Source organism: Drosophila kikkawai, chromosome 2L, assembly GCF_030179895.1.
Source record: "Drosophila kikkawai strain 14028-0561.14 chromosome 2L, DkikHiC1v2, whole genome shotgun sequence".
Taxonomy (NCBI): Eukaryota; Metazoa; Arthropoda; class Insecta; order Diptera; family Drosophilidae; genus Drosophila; species Drosophila kikkawai.
Window position 1 is genome coordinate 23,607,573 of NC_091728.1, and position 16,156 is coordinate 23,623,728.

Here is a 16,156-nt window from a genome sequence, read left to right on the forward strand (position 1 = left end):
TCTATGTATGTATGTGGACATTGTAATCGCAAGTTGCAATTTCCGTTAGCAGAAATCGCATATTTGCACGTAGGCGTACATATGTATATATGTATGTATATAAAAACTACCCATAACCCTTCTCGCTCGCTGTCGGTCTTGTTGTTCTTCTCGTTGTTTATTTATTTTCCCTTTTCCCCAATCAGTGGCAACCAACAACAACAATGAGAAAGGCAAACTCCGTTGCCGTCTTGGCGAATTCACAGTTAACGGACGCCACCACACACATTTGCAGATCCAGATCTAAAGTTAAGGTATAGAAGGGAAATGAGAAAGCATGACTGTTACTTCTAAGCAGAGTTTTTTTTATTTTAATTAATTTAAATATTCGTGGGTGTACAAATGCGTTAACTACGGTGTTTTCTTTATATAAAATGAGTTATTGTACATATACTCTTTGAATTTGTATTTTATTTTGTTTTTTGAAAGCATTAACTTTTAAGTTTCTTTCTTAAATATGAAGACTTTTTAAAAGTTTAATAAACCACGTTGAATTCATCTTCTGATGCAGGTCTTTTAGTTATTTAAAAACAAGTACATATCGACGCATTTTCGCGAAAGTATCGTATGTCGAAAAATTCAATTTTACAGGAGAAGCTTTTTTGTGCTTTAATCTCTTAGGAAGCACTATAGAAAAGACAAAATTAAAACTTAATTTTTATCGGAACTATAGGGTTTTCAGTTATAATATTTCACAGGGTAGTGAGACATTAGGTTCCTAACAATTTTGCATTAAAATCTCAATTTCGAAAAAAAGCGACATACGATACTTTCGCGAAAATGCGTCGATATGTATCTTTTAAAGCCTTGTTTTAGAGATTAACACTTATGATATATGTACAAACTCATCCGCAGGTTGAAGCAATTTCATAAATTAATGATTATGTTTAATCAATTGTCCAGCCAAATAATTAATAGTTTAATTAGGGCTTGCTTTATGAGCTGATCAAGCCAATAAAGGTTTGTTAGAACGATAAAGTTCGGATGTATTTAAAACTCAAAAGTTTCTTCCAAATATTTATGTAGTTTCTTGAAATTTTAAACCAATTTTGTTTTAAAATATTAATATTGAAAATATATTATATTAACTATTAAAAAAAAAAAGTAATCCAAATATGATACTATGTTTTTTTGTATAAGAATTTGAAAACATTTTTGCAATGTTGCATAATTTAAAATATGTTTTAATAGAATTTTGTACAATGCCACATTGTTGGTGAGTTAAGAATTACATCATCGTTTATACTTTCGAATGTTTAATATATTTTTAATATAGTATTAAAACTTTAGCAAATATTATTTGTTTGAAAATAAGTTAAAATTGGTATAACTCTATTTGTTACAACATTTAAAAGCACATTTTAGATTCTAGAATCTAGATCGATCAAGTACTTTCTAATAGAGAACTGAATTATTATTCAGAATTTTTTAAGTCTACAATTATACATTTTATTCCTTAATGAATATTGGCTGGTATAAATATGAATAAAATCTTTTTTGATTAACAATATAAATACACCAATAGAAAATATCATCCTTCACAATCTTGAGATCTTAGCATATGTAACATACATAGATGAAATGCATCATCAGTAGCGAAGTTTCCAGAAACCAAACTTATATGGTAGCTATGTACATATTTGGGTTGATAAGAATACATTTTCCAGGTTTTCGATTTAGTTTCCATGACTCATTCAAGGCGCGCAGCTTTGAAGTAAAATAAAATCAGAATAAAATTCTTATCAGAGACGGTGATGAGTAATGCTTTCAAGAGGATTTGTTTATAGGTTTTTAATAAATCATTTGAAAAATAAAAAAGATTAGTAATTTTTCATTTCTAAACCTTGGAATACGAAGAATAACATTGATAATGAAATTAATAAGAAAACAGAAACAATCTTTTTAAGTGTGAATACCATGTATGTATAAATTAATGTACATACATATGTACATACGTACAATGTGTGTAAATACATATGTTTACAGTGCCGAAGCAACCCAGGGGGCAAGGGGTGGCTTTTGCCCCACCACGCGTTTTCTCATTTGAAGTTCGTGCGTAAAATATGCAGGCATTATGATGCCTCAAATTTCTACCTACATACATACATATGTATATAGGCTGTTTAATACTCATGTAATACAGTTTTATTTTTAAATATACGTATCGTAATCTGTAAAACTGAAAATAAAATATGTAATAGTTTAGTCATTAAAAGTTGGTATTTTACTTCTTCCAACACATAGACAATTTAAAGTCAAAGCATCTGTTATATTATATTTTTCACCAACATAATGAACAATCTCTTTGCTGGTATATTTCGAAATTTGTTTTAGAATATATATATATTTTTAAATTTAATTAATGAATTAATTATTATTAATTATTAATTATTAATTATTATTTATTATTTATTAATTATTAATTAAATAATTATTTATAAAAGAATATACATTATAAATAATCCATTTATAAACTGCAATGGTAAATAATATACATACATAGTTAATGCTTGTTTTAATAATATAGTCGTGCGATTTTCATATACCTAATTTAAGCCTAATTTCCAGAATCATAAACAATTTCCTTACCTTTAAGTAAATTAAAATATACTCTATAATTTATATTTTAATATACTAATATAATTTGGACTGTTCCGATTTGTACATATGTATGTATACTACTTGCAATGGAAAGATGAAAATATATTAAAAAATAGCCTAGATATAATTTTTTTCTAAAACTTTGTCGATTATTTGTATGGCAGCTATATGATATAGTCGTCCGATCCGGCCCTTTCTAATACACTGGAAGGGTATAAAAACAAGCATCGCTAACGTTCCAAAAAACAGAAGTATTGTTTGATTTTTTGCTGCGAAGTTTGCAAAGTACTTAAAAAGAAAAAACTTATAGAGTAAAAAAAAATGTAGTTTTTCAATACCCATTAGCAACCATTATTTTATTTATTTTACAATTTTATTACTAATTGGTAACGGTACATCGCAAACGGTACAATTTTTCCATTAGGGTTTTTGATGGAATTTTTGAATGGCATTTTAATAAACATAACTACAATATTATAATTGTAGTACAAATAAAAATAATGAGGAACTCATGTTCTTTTAGACTACATTTTTCTGGCATTTATTTGGCTGGTACTGCTTAATTTTTGTGAATACCGCGTGATATTTTTTTGTTATTGTTTTTCGGCATCTACATATGTAAAAAGTAAGCATAAATAAAAATAAAACCATTTTTTTCTTTCAATTTGAAACAATAAAAAAACATAATTTACCAATAATAAACTAAATAAATTGCCAAAAGCTTACACCGATTGCATTTCAAGTAATGACAAAAAAAAAGTTTTGGGATCGCGAACGATTTAGAAAAGTATTAAGTGCAAGAAACTAAAAAATAATTGTAAATCAACAGCTTGCTAATCTCTCTTTCAATTTTTTTTATCACTTTATTGTTGCTACAAGATGTGAGCAAAAATCGAATTTGTTATAAATAAGAAGCGAAAAGGAAAACCAGTACTTATGGTCGTGAACAGAGAAAAAAGCATACCTGTGAGCTTAGGATTATATATTTATCTATGTACATATATTAAAACAATATAAAATATATTACTATATGTTTTTAGACTTTTAATTTTAGCATTGCGGTAGACTTTTCCTGGACTTTGTCTGAAAATAAATAAGTACATGCGTACGAGGTTTGTTTCAAGTCCTATAAAATTTGTTTAACATACTGAATGAAAAAAAAACCCGACTTTATTTTTAGTTTTCGTACTTATTCCAGATAATAAGAATAACTGTCAAATGGATTTTACATTTCAAATTTAAAGAGAGAAATAATTTTTATTCAAAAAGCATGAAAATGGGTTGGCCAAAATAATAAGTACAGACTTTCTTCTAAGCCTAGAACTCGGAACGTATTAGATATTTTTCACGATTTTCTTCTTATTAGTAAACTTAGATTAGTATCCAATATATCCACCCATATTTTAGGGTATTTTCGCTATTATTTTTGGCATTCTAGCAATAAGTCTGTGGCAAGTCAGTACTAGAAACTGAGACCATGTTTCTTCAGAAACTTAAAACGTCGAATTGTAACCAACACATTTTAAAATGTTGAAGATTTGTTAAGATTTGCTGAAGATATAGATAGATATATTTCTTTAAATCCTTGAATTTCCTCTTATAATTAATCCAGAAAATATCAAAGGTGTTTATTTCTATATACTTCCTATAGACACCACAAATAAAGAAGCTTTTGGCTATAAGAAATTCATGCTTTAATTGGATCCTACATCCAAACACGTACAATATTTTATGAAAAGGGTCGTTAAATCCAATTAGTCGATCCTTCCAATTTTCTCCATCAACTGATAACTTTTGTATTTTCCCGTTTTTTCATTCCCACTTCGGGGGACGTGTGACTCCCCGCTGGTTTTTACTTCTCGTATCGCAATTACATCCAATTTCTCCGCTGAGGAGTATCAATTCTGTTCTCCGGGCAATTAGAACCACTCGAGCTGACGCTAATCCCCGAGCTCCCAGAGCAAAATCATCAGCGTGTGCCAGCTATCATCCGGATTCCGGATCCCCGTAGCACCAACTGGACGCCATCTTAAGTTGGTCACCGTCATCGGACGCTGATTGAGCTCATCCTGTGTGCTCTGGACACTGGTCTTTACTGGGCACGGAGAGCCGTAAATTATTGATTGGCTTTAATGCCGGGCGATAGATTGCCTCAACTGGTTTTAACAGCTTAATTGAGACCCCATGAAGCAATAAATGCGATAAAGCGACGGACTTGCAGTGGATTTGGACGTGGCGTCCCAGACGCCGTGGCCAGAGAAAGAGAAACTACAGTCTAGCTTCGTAAAGGTGGATTTATATTTTCGAAAATATTAAAAAAGCGGTTTTAAATTGCTTGTCTTTATTTATCCAAGTAACATTTTAAAATTTTGACAAAGAATTTTATAATATGAATCAATTTTACATTTTACTATTATCGTTTTTAATAAAATATATGAATTTCAGGAAATTGGATTAATATTATGTACATGTCAGGTATATTAGGTACATATGTATATAAAAAAAATAATATATAAAAAATATTTTCAGATTCCAGGATCCTCATTAGTCAGCGAATGATTACTAAATAATTTTATTGGAAAATTGAATTTAAATATATTATAATTCAAGTCAATTGATAAGGTTATAGGAAAAAAAACACCACAGAATAATGAAGTTATCAACTTGGTGAACTTGGTATTTTCGTGGTCCAGCACTTAACTTAAGCCTTATTGCTGGTATTTCATATGGCATTTAGCTTGGCATGTTTCTGAAGTTGCACTGTACATTTTGCGACAAAGCAGAGTGAAAAGACGAAAGACGTTGGAATGGATGCTAAAGTCGTGTCCAAAGCAGCACAGGCAGCAACAAAAACTAAGACGGGGCAAACTGCAAGAGCCCCATAAACAACCAAAGAAGCAACAACAGCAAGGCAACAGGCCACAGCAACTCCAGTAGCAGCATCGCCAGTGAATGGGGGGCATTTAAGTTTAATTTGTGTGCCGCCGCCACTGCCTAGCCTCTCTCTCTCTCTCTTTTTCTCAGCCTCTGCCTCTCAGCCTCTGGCTCGTTGCTCTCCTCCACCCCCTCGTCATTCCTCTTTCTCCCTTTCAGCATAACAGAAATCCCCACAAGCATTGAGATTCGTTGTTGTTGTCGTGCATTCAGGGCGCATGCCGAAAACCAAAAGAAAACGCAACAACAGCCGTAGGTTGTGAGTATGTAAGCGTAGATTGTACATCAATACATACATATGGATCTATGTATATGTATGTAAACCGATAAGTTTTCCCAATACGCACTGCTGTGACGTCACGGCAAAAACAACTGAGACTGGCAGCATCAGCAGAGCAGCATCGGCATAATCATTATGCTCATCATCGCATCGCAATTGCCACAAAAGCAACAGCAGATGTTTATGTGCCAGAGCGAATGAGAGTGTGTTGGAGAGTGTATGTGTGCAAAGGTGCAACTGTGTGTGGTAGCACACAGCAAATAGTACGGACAGGGTTGTCAAATCACTGGAAGGCACCGAAAAATAATGCCTTAAGACTTAAGTGGATGTCTACCATCCCTTATAATTAATGTTATTGATTTTTGATTAAAATTTAATTCAATAAGAGAAATCTTAATTTTAATAAAAATTTAATTTTGTTGTTGTTTTTATATAAACTTATGCAAATTATGATGATTATTTCATCATATAAAAAATATAAAAAGTAAAAAAAAAAAAAATTATTTGCACAAGTTACACTCAGTTACACTAAGACTCGACAACCCTGTCCCATTTGTTATTGCCTCTTTGCGCTGCTTTGCTTTGCTTTTATCTACGCGCACACAGGCCAACAGTCGAGTCAGAATTTCTGCTGCTTTCGCTGCTGCGAGCATAATAATGAGTTTTTCTCGCCTCCGCTTTACCGCCGCTTTCCACACACACGACTTTTCCGAGGGTTGGGAGTGGGGGCAGAAGGCTAGAGCAGAAGGCACGGGATAGCATAATGCGAAATAATGTTGGAAAATTATAAGTGAGGTTGCGAGAGATGCCAGATATACAATACATACATAGTATGTACGGCCAAACGGAACGGGCCACATGCAATACATACACACGCTACGTACATATGTATGTACAAACTGGTTGCCAGTGAGGGCACGAAGATGTGGGGAATGAAGAAGAGAAAAATAACTGACGACAGCAGCAGCGGCGTCGGCAGAACGAAGCCATACGAAGAGTGGCAGAGGGAGAAGAAGAAGCCAAGCCACCAGCATAAGGCAAAGCAAAAAGCGAAAAAAGCAAGCAAAGCAAAACTACGATATATGTATGTATGGAAGCTTGTGTGTGTGCGGGGGTAGCTGGCGCCTGCGAAGAGTGGAAGAGGGAGAGTACGCGCGGAGAGAGAGAGAGAGAGAGCGAGGAGCGAAAGGTGAGCGGAGCGAGTACAGATACGAAAGCGGCCAGCAAAGTGGAGCCGAGGCGAGGAAACGAGCACAAAGCGTAGGGGCGGATACATAAGACACCGAAATATTCGAGACTGGGAGGCCAAAAGGTTGGGTAACGCCGGCAGCGACGTCGACTGCGCTCAGCATGTGAACGTCGCTGCCGGCGTCGCTGCCACAATAAAATTGTACAAAAGGTAGCCGCTGGTTTGTTGTTATTGCGTTGTCTCATAATTAATCAAAAATATTTTTGAGTTCATTTTTATTAATTTAATAAACTGTCGACTCAAGTTACCGTCATTCCAAGCATTGCAGCTGCCGTGCACAATATTTCATCAAGTGTAATAATAAATATAAAAGATCTACATACATACATATGTACATATTTGTATCCGTTGAATATTCCAGAAACTTCGATAAGGAAATATAGGTATAGATTTATATAATTAAAACATAAACAAGGTTTTTACTTCTTGTTTATATATTTTTAATTGAAGTAATAAAATAAAATAAATCTTTAAAAATTTACATGCTCATAGAAAATTATGTTTAAAGTTACAAAAGGATAACGTAAAAAGAAATTTCTTTTTATAAAACAAGAGATAACAATTTAACGGATAATATGCTATGTATACGAAAATACTCAGTTAGATTTTAAATTTTTGCGAATTTTTTCAAAGTTGCCTTTTATAATATTTTAATTCAGTAACAATTTATTTGTTTTTCGATAGAATATTGTAAAATTTTCAATAGAGCTTAAACTTTATACAACTTTAAACAGTTAAATTTTAATATTGTTTTTTTATTCAGTAAATATAGTATTTACAATATCGTTTAGTTTTTTAGTTTAAAAAATAAGTTTCATAGGTATAAATTTTGAGTTGATAATAATTTTGCAATCTAAACAATTTTGAAATTTGATAAATTTAAACTGCATTCATTATTTTTAAGAAAGGTTTGTATTTTATATAAATAAGGATCACTTATTTCAATTAAACACCTTCATAATTAAAAGTTTCTTTGGATTCTAAATACTTTTTTAGTGGGTATCTTTAAAAAAGGATTTTTTTAAAAACCTTTTTAAATTTAAAAACACACAAATATCAAACCTTAAGACTTAAGAAGATTATAGATATTGTGTACAGAGAATTAATGCTAATAGATAAAAAGATTAGACTGAAAATGAGTTAGTTGCACTTTACAATACATACCGAGTACCTATTGCACAGAAGTTGGACTGTATTTACGAAAGTTTTAGAACGCGTATCTCTGAGGTTCCCTTGGCCTCAGCACTTATAAGTCGCAAGCGTTGAACACAAAAAGTTTAGACGTAAAAAAATACTTGAACAAGAAGCGAAAAGTTGTGCGAGAGAAAGACGTGCAAGTTTTTTATGTTTACGCCGATTTTATGCGATGTCTTTGGCTGAAAAGGAAGTGAGCCTTGAGGGAACTGCGAGTGAGGAAGAAGGGTGGGGCTGTGATTCGGGGATTCAGGGATTCTCAGGGATTGGGAATCGGAGCAACACGTAAGGGAAATCCGTCGGCAACCCGAAAGTTTCAAGACGATGGCAAGGCCGTGGCAGCCCATTTCACAGTTGAAAGCGGATTTGGACGCACTTAAAGATGCAAAATCAATTTGCTTGGGATTCGGCCGAGTAAAGGAACTCAGGCGAAGACGAAGACGAAGATAGACTTCCCGGTTTCCCACTTCGACAGAAGGCTTATTGAATTACACATAATACTCGTACATTCCGGCGATTGACTCACATGCGTGGCAACAACATCAAAAGCGAGAATATCGGAATAAACAAATCATAACTTTTGCTTATATTTCAGTCGGAATTCCATAAACATTGAGAGGAACCCGGGCGATATCAGGTTTAAGCATCAGCATCATTTCTAATTTCGACTTGGCAATATTCCAAAGGAATTTCAACAATTTTCGGTGTTTGTTTCGTTAAGATTTTAATATATTATTGATTGAAAATTCGTTGATGTAAGACTAGTTACTTAAGATACTAAAAAATAGTAAAATTAACCCAAAATAAATTGAATATAATATTATAACTAGTTAATACACTCTGGTAGAATTGCATAGTTTCAAGGCTGAATCAGTTTACTGTTCAACTTTAACAAACTCTGAGATATATAAGTTAAGGAATCATAATAAAAGTGTAAAATAACTCAAAGGATTTAAAATTTTGTTCAGGGACAAAAAATTAACTGATGAACCTGTATTTTACTTTTATTCCAATACAACGGAAATGTTTTAACATAATAAATCAAATAAACCAAAAGTCCAGCAGCAAATACTTAAAATTAATTCGAAGGAAACTAAAGCCTTGCCAAGGGACACTTTCAAGGCCTTTCTCTGACAACTGCAGAACCAGAACCAAGCGTCATCGCAACTAAGAGGATTATTTCAATTACATGGCTTGAACACATATGCCCCAGGGCACAGAAAAATAAAATGAAAAATGAAAAATCGAGAGACTGTATTTCAAGAAGAGGGTTGCTTGAACCTCGTCGAGAGCCCTGCGCAAAAGAAGGCAGTTTTTAATCCGTGCAATTTGCAAAAAAGCCCTGAAAAACCTTGGGGGTACACAATGAATTCTTATGGGAAACGTTGATACCAATTATTTATGAAAAGTTATAAATTATGTGAAATTTATATTGAATAAATAAAAGACAATGTTATACAATCAAACCTTTGAGTTTTATAAATTCAAAATGACTAAAGAAGTCTAATCAAGACCGTGTTTTTGCAATGCACCTAAAGATTATAGATGCATACTCTCTTCCTCCCAAAACTGCAACGAATAACTGGTTTTTATGAGCTCTTTCATTCTCAACTCTGATATAAAAAAGAGTATTAACTAAGACACAACTTTTCCTGGTCAAATTCTACCTAAATAAAGCCGCACCCATTCGGTTAGCTAATCATTAGCAAGGCATAAAAAAAACAACTCGCACTGAATGCTGATCATCAATTTGGGACCAGAGCCACACAGTCACTGGGCATTTTTATATTGAAACTTTGGGCCATAATTATGCAAATTTTTGGCGAGGGAAGCAAAGCAGGAACAGCTCTTTCTGGCAATTTAAATCCACTTTAATTGGAATTTTAAAGTTAACAGCATCACAGATTAAGCAGAGCGCGGCAACAAACAACAATTTAAGCTCTTAAATTGCAAATTTCGCAATATCCTCGGGGACACGACGAGCCCCGGCAAGCAAGAAAGTCAATTCAAGTTTTATTTTAGAGGAAGAGGCCGTTCCTGCTTTTTCACCCTGCCTCGTGTCCTCCTCGCCGGCATTTTCAATTTCCACCCACCAAAAATCCCTTCGCAGGTCGCAGTGGTCCCCTTCCCTCCATTTTTCTCCGTTTTCGAAAGTCGCCCCGTCGTAAACTAATTAGTGACATAATTTCAAAAAGTCGCGACTGCTCGATACGACAAGGGTGTGACAAAAATCCCGCAGGTTGTCAAAAAGCAAGCAAAATTATATTACTTACACAATAATTATGAAAAATTGCTTTGTCGTTGCAAGGATTTTACGAGGTTAAAAGAAAGCCTGTACCCGCGGAAAAGTAATTACTGGACCCTAAAGTCCCCGCATCTCCCCATTAAATATAATCACTTGGCAAAGCTATCATTTACTTGAGTTTAGTTGAACAAAAGGAAAGTTGAAATGTTTCAATGAAAAAGCAGCAACACAAAAAGCAGAACTCGTTTCGTGAAAAAGCATTCGGCAAATGAAGATTGGCAGATGTCGGATGTCGGAACATATTAAATATCCGTTTTCGTCTGATGTCTGGATGGCGCTGGTCAACTGTTAAAGCTGCCCGAAAGCCAAAGTAACAGTCCAGTTAGCCATCTGGCATTCGAAAATTCATCAATTAAGAAAAGAAGCTGCTATTGCAGGTTTGTTTTATACACAATTGACAGTCTTTAACTTTGGTAGACTCAAAAATTCATGTTCTAAGATATGATAATTGAAAAGAACGAAAGAAGATATAAGAAAAGCTAGAAATAAATACATTTTTAGTAAATCGATTTTTTCTAAAAAAAAAAAACTAACAAAAACTCTAACTTAACCAATCGCTTCTATGGCAGCTATAAGATATATTCGGCCGATTTTCATAAAATTAAAACCGAAATTCTGAAATAATCTAAAATGGCCATATCTCAAAAATGATGCAAAAATGTTAAAAAACAGCCAAGTTATAATTTTTTTTTTTTCTAAAAATTTTTCGAACATTTGTATGGCAGCTATATGACATAGTCGTCTGATCCGACTCGTTCCGACATTCATACATATATAGCAGTGAGAGTATTTTAAAAGACTATATGCAAAGTTTCATTCAGATAGCTTTAAAACTGAGGGACTAGTTTGCGTAGAAACGGAGAGATAGATAGATTTTTTTTTCATAGATTTTTTTCACATAATCATAGATTTTTAATTTTATAGTTCTTTACATTTTATCTATCCCTATTTTTATTTAAATAATAACTATTTGGTGTTTTCCACTATTTTTATTGCATCGGAAATATGACATTTATAAAATTGAATAACATTGATTATTGTACTTGCTATTGGCCATTGGAATACGGAATCCCAAATTCTGGAAATTGCTGATTCCTCAAAGTGAACAATTGATAATTAAATATAATAATACAGAAATTTTAAATGTAGAACTTAACATTTCCAAGAGTTCACATAAGCGTAGAACTTTTTCGATTAAATCGATTCTAAAAATGTACATCAGTATATGTATATGAATGCATCGCATAATTTGAAAAAATCGATCTATCGATTATATATCGATTTTATTTCTACCTCTATATTACCTCTATTAAGAAATATTAATGTGAACGATCTTGGTTTTGTATGCAGTTTTAGTTTTAGGGAATATTAAAAAGAAATCAAAGCTAATGTATCAATTATTTTCTGTTCTATCTGTCTATCTCCATTATATTCCACTGGAGATACACAAAAGTATCAAAAGTTTTCAACGCAAGGAAGGAATCATTTCTGACCCTATATATGTACATAAATGCAATTCTTGATCAGCTTAAACAGCCCAGTAGACATGACTAGCGGACTGCCTGTTGTTTATCCGTTTCTACGCAAGTACACAACCTCTCAAGTTTAGAACTATCTGAAGGAAACGTTGCAGATTGTTTGCCTATAATTTTTTTAATTGGTATACAAGTCGGAACGGGCGAGATCTTACCTTTATTTCATAGAGCTGTCATAGAAACGATAGGGAAATTAATTGAAAATGTTCTTATTTTTAAGTATGTTAATTCATTATAGCTAATATAACTACGTTCAGTCAATTTATATAAAATCAAAATTGCGTTAACAGACTTCAATGTCCTGAAGCTATAGCTTCTTTTCTTGTTTTAAATAAAATGAATCAGCGTAACATTTCTTCGTTAAAGATTCAAAATCTTAATATTACACTTTATAATATTGGTTGTACTCTAAATGGGTTTGAAATTGGGTAAAAATGTACTTGGACCTTCATACTTAATCTTAGATATTTACTTGCATTTTCAAGGTATCCAAAGACAATATAAAATAATTGTCTGGATCCAGTTGTACAGCCAGCCCGGGAAATTCGAGGAAAATAAAATCGTAGGGTGTTATGTATCTCATTATTATATTGTCTTAAGTTTATTTCATATATTTTTAATTTGAGTAAGTATTTTAAAAATTTATTGAACACTTTTAAATATTTGTGGGCCGTATATAATAGAGTAATAATAGAAAGCGGATATATCTAGACTAGAATCAGATTATATCTTAAGCTTAAAGCTGACACAGAGAGTTGAATTGCAAGAAAAGTTATAGAAATAATATGTAATATTTTATTTAAATTTTAGATATAAAACGTTTAAGTTAACATTGAATTACTCATCTTAAAACCTTGATTTTTTTTACATAACAATTTTTATTTGGTAAATCGATATTGTTAAAATTTCAGAATAATTTTGAATCGTTACCCCGTCAAGAATTTTAAAATTGTAAGGCGATACCGATATTTATTTATTTATGGCTTTCGTAGAAACTAAAAATGAAATAAAAATATATATATATGACTCAAAAAATAAAATTAAATAAATAAAACACAAGTAGGTTACGTAATCCCCACATTGCATCAAAAATTAATATGATGCATTGTTATTGACTTTAAAAACTAAACCCATTCTTTCTTAATATTTTTTACCTAAATTTCTTTTAAAGCCAGCCCTAAAAAACTCATGGAAGGTTACGTAATCCCCATTTGCCCCGAAATGTATCCGACTTGAAGAAATATTTGGAATAGCTCAATTCGAATTTAATAAATAGCTTTGACCGATTGTTTGGAGATTAGCGCTTTGTTAATTAATCATGTTTCAGGTATCGTTCTCTGTTGTTGCTGTTGTTGTTTTTGTCGTTGTCTCGATAAAACATCGTGTGATAAATCGAAACAAATTATAATTGGACAAAAGCGGATAGCAGACACACACACTCGAGCGCTCACGTACAGTGGACGAAAAAGGAAATCAGAAACAGAGGACGGAAAAAAAGCAGCCAGAAGAAAAAAGCAACAAACAAGAGCTGAATGTTAAACTACACCCACGCACACACAATCATAGCCACATCGCCGTATCGCCGTGTGTCTGTGTGTATAGCCGTAAAATGAGCCTCGGCCGTTTCAGTTTCCCAATCAAAATGTAAATATCCGTGCGGGCTGGGGCGGGAGGCGGGGGTTGGCCGGCCTGCAATTCAACAGTAAATATTGTGTCGCTGCCTGCCACTGCCACTCTTCTGCATTCGCAGTCGAGCGTGTGTGTGTGTGAGTCGGCAGCAAATGCAAAAACAGGCAAAGCTAAGGCAAAAGCAACAGCAACGCCATGTTTGCGCACAACGTCGGCAGAGCGACGTCGACGTTGGCGTCAACAGCAAATATAACATGCCAATACCAAAGCCAGGCCACCGCCCTCCGCCCCCAGTCGACAACCCCCGTCACTCTCCACAACACGTCACGCAAGGCGAAAAGAGAAAAACACAGAACCCAGTTGGAAATTAGAGAGACAAAGTGTAGCGACTAAGCAGTGACGAACTAAACAAAACTCTCCCGTCACATTTAAAGGAATATTGAAAGTGTTCATCATATTCGATAATATTTTATTGTTTTAATTTTTAACTTAAAATTGTACCTACAACATTTACGTGCAATAAAACAATTTAGTAACCCCACCCACTATCCAAGACATTTGGTTTGCAAAAAGCTTTGCCTACTTATTTGGTAAGCAAATTTCATAATATCCCAAACACAAATTCTTATTTAACGATGTTACATAAAATGTATGTAAATTTCATAGCAATATGACTGTTTTCTTTCAAAATGTTTATTAATAAATTATAAATTCTGATTACGAAGAGACTCCAATCAGCGAATTGGTCACTGGGCACTTTGCTTTGGGTTTGAGTACTGCTTTAGATGGCATGCTGGCGTCGTAAAATGGAACGATGAACGAGAGCCACAAAAGGAACGAAGCAACCAAAAGCAACAGCAAAAGCGAGCGTGTGTCGGTGTGTGTTGGAGAGCGAGCCAGCGTGTGTGTGTGTGTGTGTGTGAGTGCAAGTGGCGTGCGTTCTTTGCAGCAACGAAATCGGCATCGGAATAAGCGTTGCTATATCTGAAGCTATAACCCCGCAGTATCGTGTACCCGCAAGTGCTCATTACGAATGCACACACACACATACACGAGTCGAACAGAAAAACTGTGTGTGTGTGGATTTTTTTCGAGGGTTAAATTACGAAAACGAAAAGATATTTCATTGCGCTTCAGAGATTTGTGCTCGCAGTGCAAATCTTTCATCTTTCGTACCCTTAATAAAATCCGGGGTATTTTTTTTTCGTTTGTTGTTTTTCCCTTTTAGCGTTTTTTCCCTCCCTTTCGCACTTGATAAATTATGCGCCCTTTTTTCCTTATAAATGTCACTTTGAGCATACATTTGCGTCTAATTGTGAGCGCTGGGCGGATGGGGGGTGGGTGAGCGGTGAGTGGGCGGGCTGAGAGTAATTGCCACAAAAGCTGACTAATAAGTGCACCTGTCAAAATTATTGCAGAACACTTAATACTTTTACGTAGGAAGTACTAAATATGAATATGAAACGATCTCCTAAATATTAAGTTCTGAACAAGTTCACTTATAGGTCTAAAATACACAACCGAGATAGAAATCCCACCTGGAGTTAATTGAAATCCGCTCAAAATGTATTGCCAGGGCATAAATTACCTGCCTTGTAGGCCACCGCAAAGTCAATGAATCATCGTGCAAGCAAACCCCTTTTTTCTCCCATCGCATCCAATAGAAGCGCAAATGCAATTAGTATCTTTGCCGCCCACAACAGACACCCAAATTGCATGTGTGTGTGTGTGGGTGTTGGTCCTTGGTAACCACATGACAAAACCGCAGAACAGTTGCGACATTAATTATTCATTTTGCCAGAGGATTCTAAAGGATTCATCCGCAGGCAGCTCGTGTTTGGAATGTACATACATATGTATGTGTGTAGGTGCCAGTGCAGTTCAAAGTTCAGAGTTTTCGGGGGCAACATTTCGTAATCATATTCCAGGGGTTAAAGAGCCCGGAAATGAGTTCATTTAAATGTGAAATAGCAAAGGGCAAGCAAGGAGTGTGTAAAAAAGGCTTTAAAAAGGTGAGAAAATATACATTTCATGTATGTTTGTAGTAAAAATAATAAGGAACATCTCAGCAGACAAAAAACGAACTTAGTGCGGATGGATTCGAAAAATGTCCGTTAAAAATATTAAATACGGACAAAGAATCCGACTTTCCGCATTAGTTTCGCTAAATGCTCAAAAACGGTCGAGCAAACGTACGAACTGCGGACAAGTATCACAAATTATCAGGATTATACCCGATAATGATGTCGTAAAAGGTCCGCAATCGCAATCTTATTCGGATTCCGAAAATTATAGCATTTTCTGGCACAAAACCCAAGACAGGTGATTAACTTCAGTATCGGTTATGAGCCGGAATCCCAGAATCGGACGTTTTGTCTGCTTGAAACCCG